Raw genomic sequence first — 12,154 nt, 5'->3', positions numbered from 1 at the left:
TTTTAATTGAAGGATAATTGCTTTACAGAATTTTGTTGTTTCTGTCAAACATCAACAAGAATCAGCCATAGGTATATATATGTCCCCTTCCTCTTGAACCCCTCTACCATCTCCCTGCCCATCCCACTCTAGATTGTTACAGAGCCCCTGTTTGAGTTCCCTGAGTCATACAGCAAATTCCCATTGGCTATCTATTTTACACATGGTATTGTAAGTTTCCATGTTACTCTCTCCAAGCACTCACCCTCTCCATCCTCCCCTCCCCCATGTCCATAAGTCTGTTCTCTATGTTTCTCCATTGCTGCCCTGCAAATCAATACATCAGTACCATCTTTCTAGATTCCATATATATGCGTTAGTATATGATATTTATCTTTCTGACTTATTTCACTCTGTATAATAGGCTCTAGGTTCATCCACCTCATTAGAACTGACTCAAATGTGTTCCTTTTTATGGCTGAGCTTCCCAGGTGGCTCAGAGGTTAAAGCATCTACCTGCAATGCAGGAGACCTGGGTTCGATCCCTGGGTCAGGAAGATCCCCTGGAGAAGGAAATAGCAACCCACTCCAGTATTCTTACCTGGAGAATCCCATGGACGGAGGAGCCTGATGGGCTACAGTCCACAGGGTCGCAAAGAGTCGGACACGACTGAGTGACTTCACTTTCCTTCACCACAGCTTCTTTATCCATTCATCTGTCGATGGACATCTAGATTGCTTCCATATTCTAGCTATTGTAAGTAGTGCTGCAATGAACATTGGAGTACATGGGTCTTTTTCAATTTTGGTTTCCTCAGTGAAAGTGAAAGTCGCTCAGTCATGTCCGACTCTTTGCAACCCCATGGACTATACAGTCCATGGAATTCTCTAGGCAAGAATACTGGAGTGGGTAGCCTTTCCTTTCTTTAGTGGTTCTTCCCAACCCAGGGATCGAAACTGGGTCTCCCACATTGCAGGCAGATCCTGGTTTCCTCAAAGTATATGCCTAGTAATGGGATTGCTGGATCATATGGTGTTTTTATTCCTAGTTTTTTAAAGAATCTCCATACCGTCTTCCATAGTGGCTGTATCAATTTACATTCCCACCAACAGTGCAAGAGGGTTCATTTTTCTCCACACCCTCTCCAGCATTTATTGTTTGTAGACTTTTTGATGATGGCCATTCTGACTGGTTTGAGGTGATATCTCATTGTAGTTTTGATTTGCATTTCTCTAATAATAAGCAAAGTTGAGAATCTTTTCATGTGTTTGTTAGCCATCTGTATGTCTTCTTTGGAGAAATGTCTGTTTAGGTCTTTTTCCCACTTTTTGACTGGGTTGTTTTTTTTCTGGTGTTGAGTTATATGAGCTGCTTATATATTTTGGAAATTCTTTATCAGTTGTTTACTTTGCTATTATTTTCTCCCATTCTGAGTGTTGTCTTTTCACCTTGTTTGTAGTTTCCTTTGCTGTGCAAAAACTTTTAAGTTTAATTAGGTCCCACTTGTTTATTTTTGTTTTTATTTCCATTATTCTAGGAGGTGGGTCATAAAGGATCTTGCTTAGATTTATGTCATTGCATATTCTGCCTATGTTTTCCTCTAAGAGTTTTGTAGTTTATGGTCTTACATTTAGCCCTAATCCATTTTGAGTTTCTCTTTGTGTATGGAGTTATGAAGTATTCTAATTTCATCCTTTTACAAGTAGCTGTCCAGTTTCCCAGCACTTATTGAAGAAGCTATCTTTGCCCCATTGTATATTCTTGCCTCCTTTTTAAAACATAAGGTACCCATAGGTTCGTGGGTTTATTTCTGGACTTTCTATCTTGTTCCATTGGTCTATATTTCTGTTTTTGTGCCAGTACCATACTGTCTTGATGACTGTAACTTTGTAGTATAGTCTGAAGTCAGGAAGATTGATTCCTCCAGCTCCATTCTTCTGTCTCAAGACCACTTTGGCTATTTGGGGTCTTTTGTATTTCCATGAATTATGAAATTTTTTGTTCTATTTCTGTGAAAAATGCCATTGGTAATTTGATAGGGATTGCATTGAATCTGTAGATTGCATTTGGTAGTAGAGTCATTTTCACAATATTGATTCTTCCTACCCGGGAACATGGAATATCTCTCCATCTATTTATGTCTTTGATTTCTTTCATCAGTGTTTTATAATTTTCCATATACAGTTCTTTGCCTCCTTAGGTAGGTTTATTCCTAGATATTTTGTTCTTTTTTGTTGCAATGGTGAATAGGTTTGATTCCTTAACTTCTCTTTCTGATTTTTCATTGTTAGTATATAGGAATGCAAGTGATCTCGTATTGACCTTGTATCCCATGATGAATTCACTGATCAGCTGTAGTAATTTTCTGATAGTTTCTTTTGGGTTTTCTATGTATAGTATCATGTCATCTGCAAACAGTGAGAGTTTTACTTCTTCTTTTCTGATCTGGATTCCTTTTATTTCTTTTTCTTCTCTAATTGCCCGGGACTTTTGCAGCTGCTGATGCTGCTAAGTCACTTCAGTTGTGTCTGACTCTTTGTGACCCCATAGACAGCAGCCCACCAGGCTCCCCTGTCCCTGGGATTCTCCAGGCAAGAACACTGGAGTGGGTTGCCATTTCCTTCTCCAATGCACGAAAGTGAAAAGGGAAAGTGAAGTCGCTCAGTCGTGTCCGACCCTCAGTGACCCCATGGACTGCAGCCTTCCAGGCTCCTCTGTCCATGGGATCTTCCAGGCAAGAGTAGTGGACTGGGGTGCCACTGCCTTCTACTTTTGTAGCTAGGACTTCCAAAACTATGTTGAATAATAATGGTGAGAGTGGATATCCTTGTCTTGTTCCTGATCTTAGTGAAAATGCTTTTGGTTTTTCACTCTGAGATCCTCCAGGCTCCTCTGTCCATGGGATTCTCCAGGCAACAATACTGAAAGATCCCTCCTCCAGAGGATCTTCCGGAAACCTGTGTCTCTTGTGTCTCCTGCATTGACAGGCAGGTTCATTACCACTAGCACCACCTGGGAAGCCTAAAGAGCAGCAGCAGAGATTGTACCAACTAGGCTACAGGAAAAGTTTCAAACTCAGGCTGAAAATGACTTTCACATAGCTTGACTCAGCATTCTCAGTCTCAGCATTACTGACATTTGGGACCAAATATTGCCTTGGCCAAAAAGTTCATTTGGGTTTTTGTAACGTCTTATGGAAAAACTCGAAGAACTTTTTGGCCAACCCAGTACTTCTTTGTTTGGATGGGGTGGTTTGTCCTGTGCAACTAGCAGCATCTCAGTCTTCTACCCACTAAATTCAAGGAATACCCTTTCCTCCCCACAACCAAAAGTTTCCAGACATTGCCAGATGTTCCCTGGAAGGCAAAATCACCCTAAGTGTCATTAGCCTAGCACATAGCAAGTGCCCACAGATTAGTAGGCAGTATAAGGGAGTGCTTAAAGATATGGATTTCCAGAGTATTAGTCTTAGACAAATTTTGCTCCCCTAAACTTCATCTTCAAAATAGGAATCATAATAATGATAGCTTCTTAAGACTGGCTAAGGATTAGATAAATATATGCATATACAATCAATTTGGATAATGCATGGAACATGGTAAACTTAAGACATGAACTTCTATTCTCGTTTTCTTCCTGTGGAGTGAAGGCATTGGGCTAGATCAGAGATAACATGGCTTATTTGCTGCCACTCCCCTCCCTGCCTCATGCCAGACATCACAGTGAAGTCAAGACTCTCATTTCCACTTAGCCCAATGTGGCTTCAGAATCCTTCTCAGCACAACGTTGGCCTTAGGAAGCAACTACTGATAGAACAGGGTCAGCAGGTAAGATGATGCTGAATTACCATGCTGAGGCTACCTGCACTTCAAATCACTTTAAGATTAAAATCTTAAATCATCATAAGGTTAGAGCATCAGTCATCTTGAATGGTGACTACAAGACACATGTGATGAGAAGGACTCATCACCTCTTCAATCCCTTTTATGAAGAACGGGGAGAGACTTCCAGCATCTTGGTGTAATCATACAGCCGATGAGTAATTAGAGATTGGGTCTCCTACCCTCTGGAAGTGTACTCTTTTGCTACTCTTCACCATTTGTGGAGAAAACACATGTCTGAAGCAGCGTGAGTGTAACCCTCCCCATCCTATACACCCTTAGTTCATTTTTTGTTCTCTTTCAGTTTTATCTGGAAAATAGATCAAAGCATAGGAACATATTGTAAGCATTCTTTCAAAAGTGTTAGTCCTCATGCTGGCAAAATGCACAAGAATTCACCAATTCCTTCATTAAACAGAGACTCCTCCATTGTATGAAGGATTATTCTTAGCAGCCATTTTAAGAGATCCAAAGATGAATCAGTGGGTGTCCCTGCCCTCCGTGATTTTACAGGTTTATATATTAAGCAGACCAGACATGGATATAAATAACTACAAGCTAAAAAATGGGAAATGTCCTGAGAGAGGTACCAAAAATGTATTCAGAGAAAGAAGAAACTATTTTTTGAATTAGGAGCAGAGAGTCACTTCCTGCATGTCTCTGTTGACATTTTAACTCTTTGTTCAAAGTTATTATTTATTACAATCAAATTAGCCTTGTGGAGGAACCTGCAACATCATTAAGCTTCCTGGTCAGACGTAGCTCCTGCACAGTTTAAGTGGATACCATCAGTGCAACTAAAGGTCAGTTTACTAACTCCAATAGTCATTTTTTATTAGATGTTTAAAATTTCCTGGAAAGTTCTAGAGGAAGATTGCTCACCTTTAGTAACAATAGATTGACTTTCTTCCAAGCAGTGACAGAACCAGTTTTTTAGCCTATTATACTGTGGGAGCATAACATGTATATATACCTTATACATAAGGTATATATTTTTATAAAAAAAGAACATAACAGGGATGAAGGGACACTAACACCTTATACATTAAACTATAAGACAATATTTCCTTCAGGACTGAACTACCTCAGAAGTCAGGCTGAACACTCCATTATCTTTGAGGTATACTCTCCATAGAATGTAGTATTGTTTGGGGTAAATACTAGGCATTAAAAACAACAGTCCACACCTATTTATGTGCCAGGCAGAGCTGAAGTGGGCTCCAAAATTACCACCACTTCTGCCACCATCAAAAGGCTGCTTGTTAAACCAGGAAGACCTGACAGACTGCCAGAACCACACCCCTCCTGCTACAAAGCACACAAGCAAAGTATATGCCTCAAATCCTTCTTCTCCTTCATCACCACACTTCTGAATTTGTACCTTGCATGGATGTGTCTGATTGGTACATTCCAAATCACACGTGCAAATCTAGTTGCAAGGAAAGCTGGGAAATGTGGTTTTCCATTTTCCAGCCTCTGCAGTAAGGCACATGAGGGAAAGGATGGGTTAGAAATGGAGTGAGCCAAGCCACAGCATTCACTTTTATCTTTTCCTTCAAATCTCCAACAAGTCTCTTGGCAGAAAAAGGTTTTATATGTTATGTCCTCTTTGGTGTGTTTCCACTTTCATAGATTAACCCAGAAGGCCTAGTCCTTCATCAATTCTCTTAAATTTCCGTCTCAATCTCCACCAGCAACACTGCTATAGTCCAAGCTGCCACCATTTCTTTGCCTGGAAAACTGCAGCAGACTTAAGACCAGTTCCCAGGAAATCACTCTTGCTGTCCTGCAGGCCACCGTTCACTCCGTAGCCAGGGCGGTTTTTTAAAACACATATCTGATCATTGCCCTTAAGATAAAGACAAAACTACTTCCATGGTTTTCAAGGTCCAAGATTGGTGGTCTGGTGTCCACCAACTTCATCTGGGCCATGTGGGCCCCTCCCACTCACCTCTCTCCTGCCCACTGACCTGCTTCCAGGCCTTTGTGCTTCCCTGACACAGGATACTCTGCCTGGAAAGTGCTGTTCCCTTCTCTTCATTAAGTTTAAAAATGCTATCTCATTCTGTCATCATTTCCTCAGGGAAGCCCTCTTTGACTTTCACGATTAGTTCAAATCGTTCTATCTTATGGTCTTGTTAGAACTGAATTGGGATTGTGTGTGTATGTGTGTGTGTTCGTAGCACTTATCACAGTTGTAATTATATTTACTTTTGTAATTTTCTGATTACTTTCTCTTAACTGCATTATAGGTTGCAGAAAGTGAGGACCATGTATGTTTTTAATCTCCCAATGCATGTCTCAACACCTAGCAGCCTTGGGCCTTCAAATATTTGTTGAATAAGTAAAGAGAACCCCAAAGAAGTGAACTTTGATGATGGCAGCAGAGTAGGGTTAAGGGATGTGGGACACCATCACAGGCCCAGGAGTCAGAGACTGCTCAACTGCCCAGATCATTCAGATGATCTTATAGCAACTTGATGTCAGAAAGATGCTGTCCCCTTAAGTTACCATTTTGCCAAGATCATAAGTTAACTAATTTTTGTGTTACCTTTTTCTTCCTTATATTTCCCTATTCCTGAAAATGCCCACATCACATCCACCAAACAGTATCAAAAGAAACTTCAGAGTGGGGCTTAGCATGGCTGCTTATACCCTGGCATCACTCAATTCCCATAGATCTTTCCCTATTTATCGAAATAAAAGCTAGGAATCCTCAATAAGGTATATTTTTACCTTTTCTTACGGTGGGGTTTTCACCTTTGTTTACCCTCTTGATTTCTCCACAGTGTTGTCAGGACTTTCACCACAGAAAGGGTCCCTATCCATCCATAGCAACTAGGAATATCACACCCCAAGGAAATTAGCACTTCAGGGAAGAAACTATTTTGTTCTGTCTCTTACAGACTGTTAACTTAATGAACTGAATTCCTGGAAATGAAAACAAACTTGTCTGAAGAATACATATTTGGAATAAAACATCAATACCTAGAGTCCATGTTTTTCCTCCAAGTGGGTGTGTTTTTCTGGGACTGTGAAATGGAGGACAAGAGAGGAAGAAAGTCAGATTTGAAAGAATTTACTCTATATCATTATTATCTCTTGTAAAGACAAAACACAGAAAGGGAATTAAATTGCCTGTCATCCTACCTACAAACAATAACAACCCCAGCTAATAATATTGAATGATTTCTTCTAATATTTTTCATGCAGTTGTAATTTTGGGGTAAATACAAACTTAAATTGTATTTCTGAATTGATATTATATGTTTTCCTAATTGTTGCTTCATAATTATTGATAGAATATTATGAATTCATTAAAATGATTATTGTAAAGACTATGAATCTGTGTGATACCAATTAAATTTGGCTTATAACAGAAATATTAGAATTTTGAGTGAATAAAAAGTTTATTAAGTAGTTCTTTCATCTTGGGGAAGTAATTTAATCTTTCTAAATTTTTGCTTCTTCATTTTTAAAGTGAAGTTCATAATACCTGACTCCTAGCTATTATAGAGATTGAAAGTAATAATGTGTCAGCTGAGATAGGTCCCCAAGGAAAGGAAGATACTTTTAAAAATTTACTTTTGAGTAATTTCCCTTTTAATAAGTCTCCCTCCCCCAAAGAAATCTGATTTGATCTCTATTTTATTCATGTTGCAATGAAGCATTTTTTTTCCTCCAAGTTCCCTTTTAGGGAAATTCCTTTAATCCCATGGAGTTACTGGATTAAAGGATGTGACTTATCTATGGCTCTGAAAATTGCCTTCTCAAGCCTGATGTCAGTTGACGTTGCTGTGGCAATGTTGGCTCGTGTTTCCTTCACCCTATCTCTGCCCACATTAGAGTCACATTTCTAAGGCAAAATGTGTAATAATTATATACTGAACAAATAAGAACCAGAAAACCTGCTTGTTCGTCCTGTAAGTGGAACCACGTATTTACTGATTAGGATGGTACCTGGGTAACCTCTTCCTGACTGAGGATAAATTGAAACCATAGTATGTCCATGATCCGCATGCTGCAGAAGCCTGAGCTCTGGGGGCTAAACAGTCTTCACTGTTGTCCATTTGTGTCTAACAGCTAAGGCTGGAGTGTGTTTGAATCACATATAGCTGTTGTTTTAAGGATCCTGGGACCAGGACATCCTGATCCTACACACCTTTCAGGGTGGAAAGCAGACCCTGAGACCTCAACTTTAATCTGTCCTGATTGCTCCCAGAGGCTCAGCCTATCATGGTGAACATTTGCCTTCACCAGTGACCGCTTTAAGTATGAATGGGTATGTGTCCCAATTCTGGCAAATGGGTCATGAAAGTGACCATGCTGGGGGCTTTGGAATAACTTAAACCCCAAATAACATGAACTCACAGTAACTTTGGTACAAAATGACTCACATAATGCCTGCACTGTGTTGTGGTATTTCAAGTGATTTACGAAGATTTCTATTTAGTTAGGTGCCCATTTTATGTTCCCTTCTGGGTTCAAAACACTTTTTCTTATTCCTCTCGAATGTCTTCCCCTCACATAGCACAGTTCTTTGCATGTAAAAGACATTTAAGTTGTTTATTGAACAAATGCGTAAATATATTTTCTTCAAAATTACGATATCAATTCACTCAGCTGGGGAGTAGAATTATATTCCTTTTGTCTGCTAGGATACTTTGGTTGCAAGTATTAATAAAAGAACCCCAAGTCAATCTCACTTAAACAAGAGGACATATTCTTTCACATAACAAGAAGTCTGCAGATACAGTGAATTCAGTGCTGGTTCATTTAGTGGCTCAAACACATCGGCCACAGACTCAGGGTCTTTCTGTCTCTCTGCTCTGCCAAGTTCACCGTAAGGGTTTTTTCCTCAGGCTGAGTGTGACACAGATGCAACAGAAACAGAAAAGATTATCCCTCCCTGGAATCACAGTCTTTAAGTAAGAGAGCCTTTCCTGTGAGCCCCACAGCCAGGTGACTTTCCTGTTTCTTTGACCAGAGTCGGGACCACATGATCATTCACATTTAAAGCAGTCACTGGTCAAGACACACTTCTGCCATGACTGATCTATACTACAAGTTCATACCTGAAAAACAGGACAAAAACTGGAGTTCAATTAGCAAATGTGGCAGACTACATTTCACCAACATCCACTTTTCCACTCAGGAGGGGATTTATACTCAGCCTCGGCTTTATGACCTACTTTGTCCAAAAACTTGTCACAGAGGCTTTAAGGGCCAGTCCTTGCTTGCTATGCTAACATCCCCTGTATCACAGTTACTCAGCAGTATTCCAGCCAGAGGCTGCTCCATCTGCCTGGGTCCCAGGGTAAGAGAATGAAGAAGATACAGGAGTACAGATCCTGCTGAGCTGAAATGCACATTGAGCACAAATTAGAAAAAAAAAAATTCTTTTCTTGTTACAATGCAGAGATTTGGGGATTGTTTGTTCCTATAGCATATCTTAATCTATTCCTGCTGAAACAGCAAGAAAAGAAGCGAAATGAGTGCTATAAATGCAACCAACAGTGCTCCTCAGTTTCCATTCATTCCTAAATAGAAAGCAAAACCTGTATGAACACAGAGGTGAGTGATATGACACACCTAACCCCATGGTGTCCAGGCGATCCCTCCTGTCCCAACTCAGAGCAGCTACTGACTCAGCTCTCCAGTTAGCATTCGTGCCATCTCTGCCCTTCCCTTCACCAGAGCTCACAGCATTTGTTCTGAATCTTCCCTTCTCTTGCCAGTCTCTTCCCATTTACCATCAATTTTTCATACATTGTGCCTCCCAGGAACAGTTGCTTCTTCTTTAAAAGCCCAGCCACCTCTTGAGGATAGTGCCTCAACCCGTGCACAAATGTCCACTCTGATCTTCCTCCTTCCACTCAGATCTCCTGAGCTCAGAAATGCTGGCATGCTCTTCTTCATCCTTAGCTTTCATCACACAATTCTAATGCTTAAGCACTAGCACTCCAAGGCCCTTAGTATCTGACTTACCCTCTGCAAACTCATAGCTTATTACTTTTAAAAAAGATATTCTGTTGCAGGTCCTTGTAAGGCCATATTATTCACCATATCTAATGCTAAGTTTTGATGGAAATCCATCAACATAATATCATAGTCATCCCTGCCATTTTACCCAAAAAATAATGACTATATAATTTCACCGTTAAATTTTCACTCATGATTCAGGGTCATTATTTCTTACATTAATTATTGAAGGGACACAATGTTGACCTCAAGCACTATTGAGATGTATAAATTATCTGCCCTGATGAAAACTGACTGTTGATGGTTTTTGAGAAATTTTGTAGTAAAAAAAAACAATAATGTCAAGGATTTGTTGGGTTTTGATCATGTTCTCGGCATCACTCTAAAGGCTTTGTCCTCATTTAATCCTAACATCCCTATGGGGTAGGGGCCATTATCATCTCCATTGTAGCAATGAGAAACTCAGGTGGCAAAAGTGAGCGAACACACAAATTTTCAAAGCAGCACTATTCATCAGAGCCCCAAAGTGGAAAAAAAACCCCAAATATCCTTCAACTGATGAATGGATAAAAAAAATGGAAATATCTATAAGATGGAATATTACTTAACCATAAAACAGAATGATGTACTGATAATATGCTACAACATGGATGAATCTTGAAGAAATATTATGTTAAGTGAAAAAAGCCATTCATAAAAGACTATATATTATATGTTTCAGTTTATATGAAATGTCCAGCCTAGATGAATTCATAGAGACAGAATGCAATTTGTGGTTATCAGGGGCTAGGGGAAGGGAAGAAGAAGGATTTACTAATGAATATGGAGATTTACTTTGGAGTAATGGAAATGTTTTAAAACTGTTTCTGAACCTGGATGTGGGTCCACTCACATGACGCACAGCAAAGCCAATCTATTGACAGTGGGTTTGGTGAAGGGAAAAAAGTGTGTTAGTCACTCAGGTGTGTCTGACTCTTTGCAACCCCATGGACTATAGCCCTCCCAGACGCCTCTGTCCATGGCAACCTGACCAAGGGATCAAACTCAGGTCTCTTGTATTGCAGGAAGATTCTTTACCATCTGAGCCACCAGGAAAATACGGTGCTTATTGCAGCATCAGGCAAGGAGAACAGGCAGCCCATTCTCAAAAGACCTGAGATTCCTGATGCCTTTCAAGGAAGGATTTTTAAAGGCAGCATGAGGGAGAGGACCATGAGATACATGAGTTGGTTGGCATTCAGTTGAAGTTTCAGGCATCATCCATCTTTTGGTTTTAACTGGTCTGGGGTCTATGTGCTTGCAGCCAGCAGTTTTCATATGATAGAGATCTGGTTTCTGAAAAACAACTTAGGAATGTGTGTCAGCTTTTGTTATCTATATCTTTCAGGGAACTGAGAGTTAGGTAACTGCTATGTGGCCAACCTACAGCCTGAAATTGTTACCAGTTTCCTGGCCCAACAGCTCTTTGTTTCAACATGTTCACATTTTCTAATCATTAACTCTTGAGCCAGCTTTTTGAGTCTCAGAGGGGGCCTGGGAAACTAAATACGAAGCCTTTTACTTCAAAAGATGGGGACACAGGGGCTTGTATACAGTTTCAGAACTCGATAGAGGTGGTGGTTGCACAACGCTGGGAATATTCTAAAGGCCAGTAAACTGCTCACTTTCAAATGATTGATTTTATGTTATGTACATTTCACCTCAATAAATTATGCAACTTTTAAAAAGTCAAGGGAAAGGGAAGTCAACATTTAAAAACTGCTGCCTAGAGAACCCATTCTTAAAAGAAAGAACGTTATTTTCCCAAGGAAGGCATTGATGTCCACTGAGAGCAGTTTTAGTGGAGGCTGAAGACAGAGTCTTTTTTGGTAAAGTAAGACTAAATGTACTCTAGACAAGGATGGAAGCAGCAGTGCTATGAGGAAAGAAAGCATATAGGCTTTGTGACATCCTATTTTTTTTACTGAGCAGAAACCTTTTGTGTTTATTTCTAGCTTCCAGAAAGTTGGGATTATTAGATAACTGATCCTTCAATACACAGTTCACACTTATGGATAAGTTCCTTGTATGCATACTTCAAGTTGTACACAGCTTGAAGGCCAAGAAGGTTCCTCTATCTCCACTGGCCCCTGCTTCCTCAGGCCAGGCTGTGCACACCACATGCTATCAATAATGCATTTCCATTCATTTGCAACTGGATCCGCCCTCTCAGGTATTGCAACTGCAGTCAGTTGTCTGCCCCTTTTTTAGTGAAAGCTACTGAGTCATATGAAAGCTGGAAACATTCTGGAGTTGTCATTCCCTGAGATGG

The sequence above is a fragment of the Bos indicus genome, chromosome 4 (genome assembly GCF_029378745.1).
Source record: "Bos indicus isolate NIAB-ARS_2022 breed Sahiwal x Tharparkar chromosome 4, NIAB-ARS_B.indTharparkar_mat_pri_1.0, whole genome shotgun sequence".
Taxonomy (NCBI): Eukaryota; Metazoa; Chordata; class Mammalia; order Artiodactyla; family Bovidae; genus Bos; species Bos indicus.
The sequence above is the reverse complement of the archived record's forward strand: the minus strand, read 5'-3'. Positions refer to the sequence as shown.